Source organism: Lepisosteus platostomus, chromosome 7, assembly GCF_059453375.1.
Source record: "Lepisosteus platostomus isolate fLepPlt1 chromosome 7, fLepPlt1.hap1, whole genome shotgun sequence".
NCBI lineage: Eukaryota > Metazoa > Chordata > Actinopteri > Semionotiformes > Lepisosteidae > Lepisosteus > Lepisosteus platostomus.
In genome coordinates, this window is record NC_142617.1 from 57,590,807 (window position 1) to 57,608,352 (window position 17,546).

General features: G+C 39.5%; 1 protein-coding gene across 2 annotated transcripts in view; it reads right to left on the reverse strand.

The window, feature by feature from the left end:
* The window catches only part of mctp2a (multiple C2 domains, transmembrane 2a), an 83,177-nt gene extending 69,314 nt beyond the window's left edge, over positions 1-13,863 (reverse strand). The window contains exon 1 of one of the 2 annotated variants that reach the window (XM_088641369.1): positions 13,844-13,863. The gene's annotated coding sequence lies outside the window, so the exon portion shown is untranslated. Of the gene's footprint in view, positions 1-13,233; positions 13,391-13,843 lie in introns of those variants that run through there. The other variant, XM_088641368.1, reaches the window with a different exon arrangement.
* Positions 13,864-17,546: the final 3,683 nt, after the last annotated feature.

Genomic DNA, 17,546 nt, shown 5'->3' on the forward strand with positions numbered 1-17,546 from the left:
TTGAGGCCTTTATACCCATACAGAAAAGTGTGATATACAGCTTATTCCATAGAAACAATCCAGCATTCTTTTACTATCAAGTACTCTGTCCTCTAAACACCAATCATTTCTGTAATGTATATTTCACACAGTGACAGGAAACGTGGCCCAACAAATGGTCGTGATATTGGTCTCCTGAGGAAACGTCTATCAGGCAAGAGGCAGGTTTCATTTACTGCTGAAACAGTTACGTAAGTCTCTGGCGCAGGCCAGAGCCTCCATAAAGAGAAGCTGCAAGTTCCTGTGTATTGACTGCTCGTGAAAACAATGATGTTACAATACTGAACTGAATACACTCAAGTTCTTTGTATTCATTAGTTTAAAACTGCATATTTTAAAGTAGCATTACTAGTTTACCTTTTGTCATATGGTTGCCTTGCCTATGTGAAAACTGATCTGGACCCTGCAGCCACTAGGAACTATGACTCCAACATAAACACTGCTGGCACCTTTATGAAATAATTAAGGGCGCAAAAGACTGCAGATCTGGCAGAAGTATTAAGATTTTCCAGCTTCAAACCCACAAATGAGATTATGCCTTATAACCAATATCATTCTTTCCAAAATGAAAGAAGACATCGATTTTATTAAGTTTCGTATTACCTTGTATATCCTGTGTACATTACAATAACATCTGGCTTGTCCTGACAGTAGACCAGTAAGACAGTTACCAATTCTCTCGTGAGGTTCCAGAACAGTGACACATCCTCTTACAGTAAAAAGATCCAACCCCTCAACCAAGTTATTGTAAAGGCAGATAATTTAGATATACGTCTGGGTCAAAAGTCAGGTTGGAAGATCAACCCACATTCATTTAATCAGAATCTGAAACTTTGACAACTTAAATTGTCAGGTGATGTTCAACAAAAAAGTCATCAACAACCTACAGGACCCTGCAGCCACTAGGAACTATGACTCCAGCATAAACACTGCTGGCACCTTTATGAAATAATTAAGGGCGCAAAAGACTGCAGATCTGCCAGAAGTATTAAGATTTTCCAGCTTCAAACCCACAAATGAGATTATGCCTTATAACCAATATCATTCTTTCCAAAATGAAAGAAGACATCGATTTTATTAAGTTTCGTATTACCTTGTATATCCTGTGTACATTACAATAACATCTGGCTTGTCCTGACAGTAGACCAGTAAGACAGTTACCAATTCTCTCGTGAGGTTCCAGAACAGTGACACATCCTCTTACAGTAAAAAGATCCAACCCCTCAACCAAGTTATTGTAAAGGCAGATAATTTAGATATACGTCTGGGTCAAAAGTCAGGTTGGAAGATCAACCCACATTCATTTAATCAGAATCTGAAACTTTGACAACTTAAATTGTCAGGTGATGTTCAACAAAAAAGTCATCAACAACCTACAGCATGCTTTTTTCCACTGGGTAAACTATGGGCAAGTCGTAATTTAAACATAACCTACTGGGAAAATAAGAATTCATATCACTCTCACTGACCGATCCCAAGAGATGGGATTTTAAGCACGGGGGGCAGCTAAAAGCATGTACTCTAGGTGTCTCACCTTTGGCCCAAACAGTAAAGGCACATGCTCTGAACACAGGCTGAACTCTGACCCAGAGGCAGTTACTGTAGCTCGAACAAGCAGCTGCGCACATCTGGCTGAGTCCCTCAGGCAGGACTGGGATTGTCCGCTCCTGCGACTCTGCAGGAGAGCTTATCGAACGGGTGTGTCCACGTGCCTCATTCTCTCCCGAGCGGAGCAGGAGCAGTCGCTGGGAATCCAAGTCTCAGAACAGGTATTCCAAATGGCTTGGGCATGTAATATAAATAATTAAAAAAAACACTGTCTACAGTTTATGGGCTGCTAAATAGATTGATAGGGTTTAAAGTTGACAAGGTTTCTGCTTTGATACAAATCATACAGTAGCCCAGGGCCCCCACCTGAGGCAATCCTGTACCTCTCATGCCTCCCTGTCAATGCAGGGAGAGCACACAGCCAGAAGGGTAGATGATTTCAACTTGCCAATCAAAACTAAGAGAAGAGGGAACAATAGAAGCAAAAGTACACAAAGCAATTCGTTAAGAAGTAATCCTTTAAACTGCATACTGGAGACTGGGCCTCAATCCCATCATCTACCCAAATGGACCAGCTCTGCAAGAACAGCTCGCACACAGCATCACTGCTTCAAAACAGCATTGAAAGGCATAAGCCTCTTACAGGTTTAAAAATAGTTGATCCATTTCCCACAATGACTAGCTGCTGATTAGACCAATGATTTTAATGACAGTCTAAGAAGCATCACATATCACAAAAGATTTCAGAAATCAGAAAACCAAAACATACATCTAAACTGAACAATTTCAAATAATGACATACTGCAGATTAATAAGAAAAGGACTCCTTAATTGTGTCCACTTGGAAACGGCATCTTTTCTCCACGGCAAAAGGCTTTTGTGGTGAACTCATACTGTACATGCAATTTTTAAGAGCATGCAGCCAGCATTGCAGCCAGAGGTGACATCTCAGCACTTGTTAATGTCGCAAGAAAAGATTGTCACAGTTTGACCACACAATGCTAAAGCCACAGCGTTTCATGTATTCCTATATATAAACATGCAAATCTGTCGTGGTCATTTCAAGCGACATGATCAAGCCAGCATCCTGGAATGCATGAAACTCCTCGTGTTGATATCGAGCACTTCCTCCTTCAGCTAGGCCTCTACATGAACAATCACACGAATCCAGCGTGGGGGCCTATCACGACAACTTCTGCTTCCCTGTGCAAATCAGGAAGGATCAGGAATGAACAGGGAACACTGAGGTTGGCTTCTGAACCTATTCATCATTGTTCAAAATTACCATAATGTTATAATACCCACGCGAACGCCGGCTCGCACCCTCACACGGCCAGAGAGATCCACCGGGGCTGCCCGTATCCGATATGGGCGCTGATCAGTCCCCCCCGCTGCCCACTAACGAGATCATCACTTGAATAACCACGTTCCCTTGCTCCTGTATTAAAGTCCTGACAGAGCCCTTGCTCACTGCTCGTTGGGCTTTTCCACGGCCTCAGCAGTGCTCCGTCTGCCTGCTTGCTTTGCACCATGCTCGCTGTGTGCGACCTGGGCTACATTTTACCCCCCACTTGTCTTTTTCTGTCTCCCTGGCTTTGAACTTTGCTAGCTCGACTACGGATTCTAGATCCTCTCTCCAGTGCCTGGACTGTGTTCTCTGAATCGGAAGCTCCTGACTTTTCATCACTGAACCCAGCATGCAGATGCAGGACGAGAAACCTCTCAGGATGTACTGCATCATTATAAATGTTCAAGAAATATTTTTTAGTCAGTGGCAACAGGAGGCCATTTTTGCCCATTTGGAAGGCAGGGCAGCATGGCTGGGCAGCTTGGTCCGCCCTTCCACTACCTTCTGCATTAAGATGTACCGCCTGTCTACCATGAAGTTTCCACCTGTTTCCTCCAGCTCTCATTTCACTGTTGGGAAATCCTCTGTCAGTGCCTTTGATTTTGAATATAGTGATCTCTGCTGTTATGCGAGTTTCCAAAATGCAAACTGCCTCATACGCGATTGGTAAACAGGGGAAAGATGTCTGTATGACGCGAAACTCATGTTGGCTTATACACGATTTCATCCCCGACATGTTTACGTTTTGTGTCGGGGAGTAACACAACTGAACACGGCGGTCGGCACAGGAATACACGATGTTCAGTTGACCCACGTGCCTTGTTTTGGAAGTGCTAATTGGGAGGTGCTCCTCAATTTTTGTGCTATTTTCACTAAATCTTCTGCATTGTCATAAATATCAGTGGACAAGGTGAGAAGAATTGTCTAAAAAGCATGCTGGTGATAAAACTTCAGGTGGTGTACTTTTTCTTAAGTTAAAGTCCTAAATTTACTGTAGTATTTCTTTATTTATTATGAATTTAACATGTATTTAAACTGTGCTAACATGTTTAATAGGATAATTATTAAATTTGGTAAAGCTTTGGTTAGGCATATGCTTAGGTTTTGAGTGGTATGCCCCTAACCCTATTTTTATTGCATGATCTTGCATAATGTGAGGTTTTACAGGAACACATCTATCGCCTTATAGCAGAGACACCTGTACGTGGATCAGGTCCCCTCATAGTTGGGGCGGAGCGGTGGCTCTGTGGCTAAGGATCTGCGCCTGTGACTGGAAGGTTGCCGGTTCAAATCCCGCGGCCAGCAGAGGAATCCTACTCCGTTGGGCCCCTGAGCAAGGCCCTTAACCCTAACTGCTCCAGGGGCGCCGTACAATGGCTGACCCTGTGCTCCGACCCCAAGCTTCTCTCAATGTCTGTGTCTCCATGGAGAAAAGCTGGGGTATGCGAAAAGACGAATTCCTAATGCAAGAAATTGTATGGGGCTAATAAAGAAACATTATCATTATTAGTCTGAAACAAATATTCAAAATAAAATAAACTGTTGGCCACCATTAGCACAGCCACAATTAAGACACTACTGGCCCATGAGAAAACAGGAGTATTTTACAGGCATTCTTCTGAATTCGGGCAAAACATGTCCTACCAATGAAGTCTACTAAAATGGCTGAAAAAATGAATAAATAAATGGTAGAAACTGTTTTAAATTAATATTTAGGTGCTTTTGTTTGCATCTATGTTCCTTTATCCTACTTTATGGGTTATTTTTATTTCATAATCAAGGAGAATCTAAAATGGCCTTGTCCAAGATTTGGAAATGTTTATATTTAGCCATTTTCGATAGAAATGTTTTTTTTTCCCTGTAAATGCTGTCTCTCCACTTCCTGGTTTTGTTATGTGTAACACATCCCATGGTCTGGTAAGTTTTTTATTTTTTGATAAATGGAATAAATAATTTTTCAAAAACGGCCATGTCCCCACCATAAGACATCAACTCCATTGTCTTCTAGATAAAAAAATTAATACGTCGTGTATTAAAAATGTTTGTATTTCATTAGTTCGTAGAGACCTTTTCATAAATAGGCTAAAACAAAATAGCTACTCTGTAGATAACGTGTGTGAGAAAAACAAACGTAATTTTGTCAGCTCCTTACGATGTTAACTCCTTCAGATATTTCATCTTACGGTGTTGACATCAAGGCTGACAGAGTTGATTATGCACAATTTTATCAACTATAATTGTAATAAGCTATTAAAATCAGCTACAAATCCTAACTTAAATAGTTTAGCTTCTTTTTATATTAAAAAATAAGTGCCATATATTAAAAGAGAAAGCGGCTCAAAAGGATCAAGTAATGGTCAAAATTTGCCACAACTGAATTTACTCACTGGAATGTGCTACACAAGCAAAGAGAAGACAGCAAGGTAACTGAATCAAAGCAACAAGACGCTCCAGCAGTTTGGGGCTCCACGGAACCAGTGCTGAGAGAGACAGCATCTGTTAGTTCATACACTTTAGATCTGATGGTCCCAGCAAACAATATAAAAACAAAAAGAACTTTTCTCTCCTGTCTTACATGTCTCTCAAACTGGGATTCAAAAGAGCATCATGGAACCTCTTCCCCACTTCACATGGTAAGGGTCAGCAGAAGGGACTGGTGCAGCAGTGAAGAGGGCAGCAGACACTCTAGTGCTTGACATCACAGATGCAAGAGTGTTCCACAAAGAACTGTCTGCAAGCTTGCACAATGTCAAACTATATCTCATGGAAGGAAAAGAGACTGAGACATTTGGCAGGCTACTCTCACCAAGTCTGAAATCCTTGCCATCTAACAAGACAGATCCGCCAAGTTTTTCACATGAAAAGGGTCTGAGTTACAGGCAGCTTTCATGCTTTTGCAGTGAGCGAAGGCTACGTGTTGTGCTTTAGCCCAAGCCTATTTTCTTCTAGCTCTGAGGCACGCCACTTAGATGCACATGGACATTCCTCTAACACAGCGGAAACCACCATGAGCCCTTTGTCACAATTAATACAAGAAATGGAAGAACCTGTCCATGAAGGCACATCAACAGAAATAACCACGGCCGAAACGTTGTGTTCTCTTTCTTCTTTTTTTCAGCATGGAATAAACCTATTACTTGTTCCTCAACAGAAATAACTGCTGATAACCTTGGATGTGTGGACTGGATAGCAGTTGTGTATGATGACCATTGGTGGCTGTTCAAAGTCCTTGCTGTGGAGTCTAAACTGTTTTAGAACTTCCATGATGTGGAAGTAGAATTTAACCCCCAATGGTCCAAATGCCCATTTTCAACCAAGACATGGCAAAGAACACGTATGTTTCTGTCCACTTGGTGACATCTTGGTAACAATGACGGGAAACTCCAGCTCCCACCCGTATAAGCAGAAGAAGAGAAATTTAAAAATTTTCTCCAGATGTTACAGAATTTATTGAGGGGGAACATGTCCGTCGCCTACTACCCAGTAAATACAAAATAAATCACTTATCACCTGACAATGAAGAAAATTCAGATGTATTCTGAAACGTAAATGGTTTCTGTTTTATTTGGGAATTTTGTTCGTTTAAGCAAATGAGTGTAGATAGTTTTTGATGTTCTAAGAAGTAAATAAAACAATTTTTGAAATCCGTCCCTTACTGGTCAACTCCGTCATCAAACAATCGCCTCCGTCAGAGGTATTTTTTCAATATTTTGTTGAAAATGACATTTACCATTGCAATATAACTGTTTATTTTGATTACAAATGTTCCTTTTACAACTGAAGTATGTTTTTTTTAATATTTCAAGTGTCTACATTATTTTTCTTCAAAGTCTGTATTAGAAAATAATTGGCATGGGATGATTTCTTGCTGATTTTGTTTATATTATGGCAGAATATTTGATAAAAGAAGTTTACATTGTGTTACATTTAAGGTCTCATTCTCTTTAGAAGAAACTATTTTAAAATACTATGTTTTTTTACTGTGTCTGACGGAGTTGAGAAAAAAATCGTTTTCAGTCAACTGCAAAAAAGGGATTTTAAGAAAACTTATTTCAAACAGGAGGTTGTACCTTTATAAAGTCTGATAGCCACGACCCTAGACTTGCTTAAACCCAAAAAATCGAAATAAAGAAAAAAACCTCATTTTGTTCCAGATCTCAAGAATGCCTGTTCTACACAATATAGGAGTTAGCAATTGCAGTTTTAGTCTAATTAAATTAAATAAACACATATTAATTTACTACAAGTTTACATTATATGAACTGCAGGGATCAGTTCAGACTTATGAAAGGTAGCTCACCAATGTTTACATGTGGAAAGATTTTACAAACTGTGGCTCAGTAATCTGGGTGACATCATCTTTCTAATTTTAATGAGAATCAAATAAAGGCCTTAGTTAATATCTGAAGTGGGAAAAAAGGTTGATTGAATACATTTGTCCAAAAGCTTTTCCACAATCCTTTACTGTGCTTAATTACTGCTTTTTCATGAATAAAAATTTCAACATTCACAAACTGCACATGATAAATTCAACACATTGGCATGAAAAAAATATCTTTACTGTATAACGATGTGGGCAAGAACAACAATGTAGTACAATTCTCTGAATTGTTTTTAACAAAGGACATCTGAGGGTATAGCAATGTGTTTAATAAACACAGCACCGTGTCACTCCTCTGATAATGTGTAGCCTTTACATACAACAATATTGTTTTGGTTTGGTGCTATTCCCCTAATAGGCTTGTATGGAAAAGGGCTTCTGTCTGAAATACAGCTGGAAACACTTATCTGACAGAAACTTACTTTCAAGTGGCCTTTCTGAATGCACAATGTTTCTATATTTGAAGAGTAAGTAGTGAAAGCGTGGGAAATACAATATTGTCTTCTAAGCAGCACTAATGCCTTATACTGCTGAATGCACTCATATCCTGAGAAAAGCAAAGCTCTGAATGAGAGTTGACCACAGTGTTTAACTTGGTCTTATGAAGACCTGACTATTCACTAGTATGACAATGCATAAGCCAGCCCACTCTGAAAGGATCGTGCAGGTCCAAATGATAGCCTTCTGAAAAGCACTACAACATTAATAATTCACACTAATACTATCATAACACTTTCCACATGCTTTTTATGTGTACTCTTATGGAGGTGCTGACCAACATAAGGAACAGAAGGTCTATGTGATCTAATCTTCGTTCCTTCTGTAAACTGACCTTATCATTTATAAACTAGAAGTACAAACATACAGCTTGGCTACATAGTCATTATCAGGATCAAATCAAAAATAGTCACTCAATTTTTAAACATGACTTTAAAAAGCAAACAATAAAAGAATAAAACAAGCTCTCTTCTTTAGCTTCACAATAATGATTACTTCTGTTATCATTATATATTACCACTACATTGGAGGTAATATATAGTTTGTAAGCTGACCATTTACAAACTATGTAAAACGTTTTTTAATCCTCCAAACATTCAGAAAATCCTTAAAAAATGCTAATTACAGCATCAACATTTTTATAATTTCCACATTTACACCAATACTACTACTACTAAATCAATTAAACTAATAGAATCAGGTATAGCACACCAAGCAGTTTTACGCTTAATTAACTGTATCACTATATACTGCACATCACTTACAAGTGCAACAATTGAGAAGGTTATTATCGCTGAAATGACAAGAGCAGGTTTCTGGAACAGGAACACTGGCATTATTCTGAACGGACATCATAGGTAAATTCATTATTCGGATGCTCTTTTGTCACGAACAGATTTCACAGGCAGTCTCTGTGAAAGTCACAAGCCAGTCGTGTGTGTGGGCACTGTCGCTGCAACACCAGCAGCACGTCCATGATGGAGGCTGGGCACCAGGTTGCAGCTGCAGTCTTGGGGGACCCTGTCCTATTCTGCTCACAGCGCCGGGACATGCATGCTCACTACCTACATGCTGCACATCATCCCAGCTCAGCTGCAGGCATCAGGTCTACATCCTCAGCTCTCAAGAAAGCAGCATGGAGAAGCGCAGTGTCCTGCTGGCATGTTGCCACGACAGCATGGGCCCACAGGAGAGGCTGGCCGTGAGCTCGCTCAAGCAGAGTGCAGTCCAGTTGCCATCAAATACCAGAGGGGGCTTTGTAGTGAACAGACCAGAGATCTACCACTCCGGGCCTGGAGAGCTGCAGCATATTCTGGGTTTCATTCCAGCTGAGCTGTGAATACCTTGAATGTATTAGTTACTTTAATTTGAAGGATCTAACACGTTCTTCAGATCTCTGTTCATTGACCATTTGAGGTATTTTGTACAGCATGCTGGGCCACAGGACCAGGGTGAGAGAAAGCTGGACTAGACAGCCGTGGCCAGGCCATCACCCTTGGACTTCCCCGTTAAATTAGATATTGTGAGTGTGTCCTGACTGCGTCTTGAGTGGAGTGTCCAGAAAAGCGCTATATAAGTGTAAGCAGTTATGATGATGATGATGATGATGATGATGATGATGATGACAACTGTGGTTGCCTAAATCGTAGTCTTATTGTTGGTGGACTGTTGATGAACTACGTTTGTCTCTAACATCTTGTCAGGTTAGAACTTGCTGTCTACAACCACCCAAGACAAGGAGCAATACTGCACTGACAAGTCAAACCACCAACACAATAATGACACAAAATCATTATTCTTTTCGTAAGCAGCACATACTGACTTCTTTTCATTTTTTCTTTCTTAATTTTCACCGGTGGTGACATTCAACATATTAAGTCACCTTATCACTTATCAAAACCTGAATTATGTTTTTAATGAGGTGATTCATACTAATGAGGCAATTTAGTGCTCATGCAAAAGACTCACTCAAGGCTATCACAGACAGCCATGAATGATCAATTAATTAAAACAATGCCAAAAACATTTAATCAAAATTTGTATATTTTTCCTAAGAACAAACATGCTTAAAGTATGCACTCAGTATATGTATAGAATATACAGTACAAATCCCTAATCACATGTCTAGTATTATTGTGCATATGTAATATGGCTTGCTCATTAAATACCTCACATGGCTCTGATAGAGGAACTGCCTGCAGTTGAGAATATAACCAGATGCAAAACTTTAAGGAGAAAGCCATGCCACAAATTTGTCCATAAAGACATGAGTAAAGTCATCAGTGAAGGCTTGTCTTTATTGTCACTATTAGAGTCTGCTCATTTGAATGTGACTTCCAAACACTAAATACATTTGCATGTTCTATACATTACTGAAAAACTGCAACTTGAAACCCAATGTTCTGTAACATAACCAGGAGATGTAAAAGTACATGAACTAGTTGATTTACATGGCATGACAACAGATTTGGGTTGACCGTCACTCATTCCATCCCTTATCCATAACTGCTGAATCCTTGGGAGTTGTGGAAACCAGAGCCTGACCTGGAATCACAGAGCACAGGGCAGGACCAGATTCTGGGTGCCAGTCAATCACAGGGCACACCTACATTCAGAGACAAGGTAGAGGCACCAGTTAAACTATCTAGCATGTCTTTGGGACATACTGTATATATAAATGAAAAAAGACATCTGCACTGCTATCCCCAGGAAATCAAAATCATTTGTCCTTGTGTCACAGCAGCCTCACTGCACTGACCTTGTATGACGTACAACCTATCAATGCATACTTTCCCTCTAGCACCCCTCTTTAAAACCTTTCATATCAAAACTACAGGCTTCCCTCAAAGGAGCAGATAAAACAACACCCACTATGGTGATCAAAGTAACTCGATCATCTTACTGCTAATTTCTTGGCCTGTAAAATAAAAGTGCAAAGACTGCTGTCACCACATTGCTTTGACTGTGCATTTTTGAAGAACAGGGAACCTGAATTTCAATTTTGGCCCCCAGTCTCAACACATGTCAACACAGTGACACAGTGTCACTTGTGAAGGGAGGAAACCAAGTAAAGGGATGAATGGAGATTATGAATGGATTTACTCACAGGCCACTTGTTTCAATGCCACATATACTACAGCCCTGAACACCGTTTGGCCACCCAATGTCAAATCGCCGGCGTGCAGCTCACAGCCACAGCTGGATAAGGGTCTGTAGAGGATTTCCACTCCATCTGTACGGAGAAACTCTAAACCACCCACAATCTGTCACAAGGCAGTAATTATCCCAAATGTAAAATGGCCTCTACAGAGCATAAATAAGAGCAAGCATCACTTGAACAGCAGTGGCTCAGAGATAAAACAAATCCATCTTACAAACATTTCTGAAAGCAGATGTAAAAAACTTGCAACTGAAAGGGCTTTTTGTAATACCACAGATATGTCAGATGCCATTTAAATTGTCCATTAACATCAAAGTGGACCAAACTTGAGAATGAAGAGGGGTAGATGTGACATACATACTGTACTGTACCTACACCCAGATTGAATTAATAATCACCTTTGGAGGAATCTGGAAAGATTGCATTGCTTAGCTATGTGATCCACATCAGGTTTCACAAGCTGGAAACTCTCTTGTGTAACTTATAAGGTACAGAGATGTGCTAAAATGCCAAAAATGTTTCTTAACAATGTATGACCAATGTTACAATGATGTTAAATGTTTCTCTTTTCCTCTGTTGAGCAGCATACAATTGGTTAAAAAAAAATGTACTCTGCCACATATGCAAGATGTCTTGAGTTGTTTTAAAGAATCAATACTCATTTAACTACAACAAGAAATGACAGGAATTTCTCCTTTTGTGTTTTGTCCTCTTGATGAGACCACAAAACAGATGTTCCTAGACAGACCAATCAAAATTAAAGTCTTTTTATACTCTGTAGTATGTCAAATATACAGTATATTATATATATATAAGAAGTTTATTTCAGGGATCCTAACAAGACTGAAAGGAATTTATCAGATTAGGTCTGGCCTGACTGGTAAATTCAGAATTCTGGGAGTTATCAGATGTTTGAGGAGGACACAGTTACAAGGCTGGGACAAAAACAGTATTCTACAAAAACAGAAAAACAAACATGACTTGCTACAATAAAAGGAAAATATCCTAACAATTCACGTTCATCCATTCTGCAGAATTACTACCTTTCAAGATGAATATCTGCTGGAATAATCTGCAGTCACGGCTGCTACATACAGTATTAACATCCCTTGAACATCTCTAAACAGACAAAACCACTGTATTTCACTGTTGACAGCCCACTACAGTCTTTCACTATAACAAACTACAGAAATGGTAAAGATCCCTTTAAAAGACTGTCCTAATGTGTTTTTACCTATAAACTCAAAACTGAGAGACGCACAGCGCTGATCTAATTTTATGTGATACAAGAGAACCTGCAAAGGCCTCTTTCTAGCTGAAGAAGGAAAACTCTTGCAATTTTTATACAGAATTTACAGAATCCCCACATCAAACAGGGAACAGAAAGTTGAATTTTTTGTGCACAATTTGAACACAGATTGTCAGCGCTGCCTTGCTTTCCAATAAATTTAAAACATTCACAATAATACAGAATTAAGACGGTTTTCACATATGAACAAAGTTTGAGATATAAAATCCTCTAGAATATCAATTGGTATTGCTTTAAAGCAAAGGCATAATAAATGTATAACATTACAAATTACAAAGCTGTAAAGCATAATATTATAGTATTGCGATAAGGTTCTCAGAGAAACAGTTCGTAAACTGGGGAAAAAGCTAATCAGGACACAAGAAACTTGAACTATACACTGTACAGAAGCACAGCTCGCATTGTAGTGATTCAAAAAGCAAGGTTACTGATAGACAGGGTCTGATTAACAAACAGGTAAAAAGCAAGTAAACCTATGGCATCTAATGTTATGCTAAAATTACAATTAAACAGTCATTTACTGTGAAAGCATGATGAAAATCCATGTCTAGACTTGAGACCGACTTATTTTTTATATCAAAACGAGCACGAGCGGAGACAAGATTGAAACATTCATCAGAAAAGAATGTAGATTTTGCAAGATCCTACTGGTTTGTAAATGAACAGCCAAGTACGTCCTCCCAAAAAGAAGGCATTTAATATTTTCTTTTCTGCAGGAAAAAGTGTGCGTCTGGGAAAAATAATCGTCTTTACGCGAAAGAATAAGTGATTGCACCGGAATGTTTCAAAAGGTGATTAGAAGTTTCCTAAACTGCACAACAGAAGATAACTATTTAACAGGTAGCAACACCTGGACAAGGAAATATGCAAATTGGTGTGCCTTCAGCCGAAACTCAGTTAACTTCGTGGACAAAGTTTAAAATCATCTTCCGTCTCGTCGTCACTCTTACCCGTTTCCCTGTGACAGGATCATGCTCGAATCCAGTTAATCCGATACCAGAGAGGCCGAGGGGAAAGTAATTATCAGAGCAAAGAAGCATCTGTAACAATCGGTAGAGTATAAGAACTGACTTCCTCATCAACTGATGTGAAGGCTCAAACACCAAACACCAAACACCAGATTAAAGGGGAGGGACTCCCAACCAAAAAATAAATTAAGCCGACATAAAATAAATGTGGTTCAAGCATTTAAACGACTGTTTACCGTTTCCTTCTCATTTAAAATAAGCGAATTTTGAAAATGGTGTCATCATTTGGTACAGTATCCACTAGAATATTAACAAAGAAAACAATGCCATACAATGCGTAAATATGAATATATTAATATAACTGAATCCCTTGCCTCTCGTTGCGAAATTATACTTTCTACTCTTTCTAGTGTAGAACTCCCCCTTATTGCTGTGCACCTCCCCGCTCTAAAACATAAACGTACATTGGAGAAAGACTTGCCTGAAAAACTCAAACCATAGACCGAAGTGTAGGCCAGACAATCACACCCTGCTTTTTAAGTTCTCTCTTCTTCACAGAAAGTCCTGAAAAAATGGTTTTCTAAATCTTTACCCGACAGGTGTTAGTTTGTCCGGGCGCGGCGACCTGCCGTGCCCAGGGTCCTGCAGTCCGGTGGGCTTGACCAGGAACCTCTGAAGACACCTCACCCGAGTCTGACGGGTTTGTCCCCAGGTGGGGCTGCACACTGGAGGTGGTGGAGGGATCCCCATTACCTGTAAAGCGCTATATACTGTCAGTGTAAGGAATTATCATTCTTCTTATTATTATTAGTATTTTATTATTATTTGGCATCCTTCGAAAAGCACCTTTCCTTAGCAAAGACGACACCTTGTGATTAAAGTCAAATCGGCAGTGCATCGCGATGTAATTATAAGTAATGTACGTGGTGCATTTCACTTTACTGGAAAAAAAGGGAGATGCAATGTAACCAAACATTCAATTAATGTCATAAATTACCCCTCGGGGCAAATCTAATAAGAAATCCAAGAATCTAATACAACAATACAATACGCAGAACTAACATTATGAAAGAGGTCTGGACAAATAATATTTCAGTAAGCAAAATAATTACTTTGCATTAAGACTTAACACTTAATTACATTGTGATGTCTCCAAGATCAGACCCATGCAGATTCACAGCAGAGACGCTGTGCCAAACTGTAAACTGTAAAGCTGTAAGCCTTATATAGAACCCCTTGCTTTTTGAATATATTTAGTCTGATCTGATTTTTACCTAATATTTAGGACAAGAAGAGGGATATAATAGCGACAATATTATAACAGAGTCGGATAAACAGCAGTTTATCCCCCAATGTATTGTTTTTAAGGCCACACTATTCTGAATTTAAGCATCTACATCTAATAGATTTCAGTAAGATAAAGGATTTATATATATATAGTATATTCAGTACATGTTTATGAGAGAATACATGTCCACTCTACGCCTAATGCTTAGTTACACAGTTGACCTAATTACAGTATCTCAATTTTAAATAAATCTATAAAACTGCTGGGCTGTTTCCCCCAAGACTGGAGATTTTGTCAGCCAATATAGATTGATATATAGATTGTTGCAGACAAGGGCTTCCCAGTCCTTGTTCCGGTGATATCACTGTCTGTTCATTATTTTCTGTTCTTAATGTGCTTGAAGTGGAACATATATATATATATATCATTTATCCAGCATCAACGTATCACAAAGTATCACCACAAGCACATTGTGAGAGGTGTTGGTGAGGTCTGTTAATTTAGCCTCAAACAAAAGTTACACTAAGATGCCATTAAGCTGACTTGCTTTAGCAGCCCCAGTGGCTTAACTCTACATATAATAATAAATAAAAGAGGAACAACACCCACAAACAGGATAAACCAGACCAATGTCTGCTGCATATCAAAGGACAGAACCTAGAGCAAGACAAGAAGTAATTACATACAGTATCAAAGAACAGGACAAGCACTCAGATTGTGAAAGAAACTTTCTTCTGACTGTATATACTGTAAGAGCTGGGAAACCCTTGCAGTTTGTCGGTTCTGTGGGGCAGACCCGGCGCGCGTTGTTGAACTTATTGAGCTCAATAAAACTGAATCTGCACAAGACTGTGTCCTGCTCCTCTGATGAAGAATTTCCTACAACATGCTATACACTATATTCCAAATTAATTAACAATTACACTACATCAGTGATTTGAAAGCTGCAGCTTTTGAGCAACTGGTAATGCTGAGAAAACATAATAAGGGTTTAATTGCTTTAGACAACATATACAGCATTCTTTGGTAGAGATATTACTAGATAGAAGGGCATTTTCAAATGATGTAGTTCCAGATGTTCATGATTTCATATTTATTAGTGTTCTTTTAACACTTGTGCTTTTATTTAAAAACAACCTGAAAGATATATTCTCTAATCCTGGTATTGTCTGTCTTTATAAATGAGGGGTGACCATATCAGTCATTAATCCCTGTATGTTCCGCAAGTACTTTTCAATAAACAACAGATTAATCTATCCCATTTCCAGTAATCTAACTGAAATTTCCAGTTCACGAGGAATGACAAACACCCAAGGTGAAAGCCTCTTGGAGTGAAATTGTGGCTTAACCTGCTTGGCTGAGGGTTGACCTCCTGGACAGAGGACAAGGAGACCAGGACCCCCCTGCAGGGTGATCAAGGGGCAGCTGCAGAGGTGGAGATGGGGTGCAAAAGAGAGAGATAGGGATCTCGTAGGTATACCCAGCAGCCATATCACCGTGCAACTCACAACTGGCAACCCACTGAAGCTAAGCAGGTGTGAGCCTGGTCAGTACCTGGATGGGAGACCTCCTGGGAGAAACTAAGGTTGCTGCTGGAAGAGGTGTCCATGTGGATCCTAATGCCCCAGTATAGTGACGGGGACACTATACTGTAAACAGGTGCCGTCCTTCGGATGAGATGTAAAACCGAGGTCCTGACTCTCTGTGGTCATTAAAAATACCAGGGTGTTTCTCGAAAAGAGTAGGGGAGTAACCCTGGCGTCCTGGCCCATTGGCCCTTACCAATCATGGCCTCCTAATAATCGACTACATTACTAGTAATTTGACTACATTACTCTGCTCTCCTCCCCACTGATAGCTGATGTGTGTTGGCGCTCTATGCTGGCGCACTATGGCTGCCGTCGCATCATCCAGGTGGATGCTGCACAGTGGTGGTGGTGGAGGGGAGTCCCCATTACCTGTAAAAGCGCTTTGAGTGGAGTGTCCAGAAAAGCGCTATATAAGTGTAAGCAATTATTATTATTTATAGTGTTTGGGAGAGGAATGGATTGTCAGGAGCGATTACTAATTACTGACGGCTGAGTCTGATTGAGCTGGTCATTGTCACAAACTTTTGTTATAAACTCTAGTAAGTGCTAAGTAATCCATCAGAAAAAAAAACATTACCCAATCATTTCTGAGCATCTTGAAGGAGTTCTTCATAGATCAAGCCCTGTCAACGTCTCTTTATGGCTTGTTTGAAGAACTTGATTGTATTGTTTTTTATATTTGAACGGACCTGCTGTGTTAAGTTTAATCTTTTTCCCTTGCCTGTGCTGGCTTTTATACTGTATACTAAAAATGGCTTTTGTCCCTCCTTGGCCTCCTTCCCGAAAGGTTTCCATCCGTGTTACTATGATGAAAGGCTCTCTTCCATCTTTTTAGTTCAGAAAAAAATTGCACAACATACTGTACACTATGTAAAATGTTTCTGACTGTGTTTATGTTTGTGTGTGTGTGAGGGGGACAGGGTGCTTTGAGTATGCCTGCCTTTATTTCTGTTTTTAAAATCTTAAGAATAAATGCCATTAAACACAACATTAGTCAACAGTTGGTAGCTTCTTATTTTACTAATGAGATTTTTTTCTACTTCTTCAGCATACCTTCTCAATTCATATGGAACCACACATTAGCTTCCACAATGAGTCAAATGATAAAGCAGAAACTAAACTACCCAAATCTCAGCGTGCCCTCACCTCCCCAAAAAGTAAACTACAGCTTCAGTTTGAAGGGGATTTCAAAATGCTGAATGATTAAATGAAACGTCACAAGTGCTGTACTTTAAAAGATGTACTTATAACTATGATGCAAACGGAAAATGTATGCAGTAACGTATGAACATTTCTTTTCACTAACTGCAAACTCGTGTCACATTCCTTCAAATGAGGCTTTCACTGGATCCGTTACAAACTTGAACATAGAAAAAATGTCACCAACAGTAACAGTAACAAACGGATAGCACCAGGTT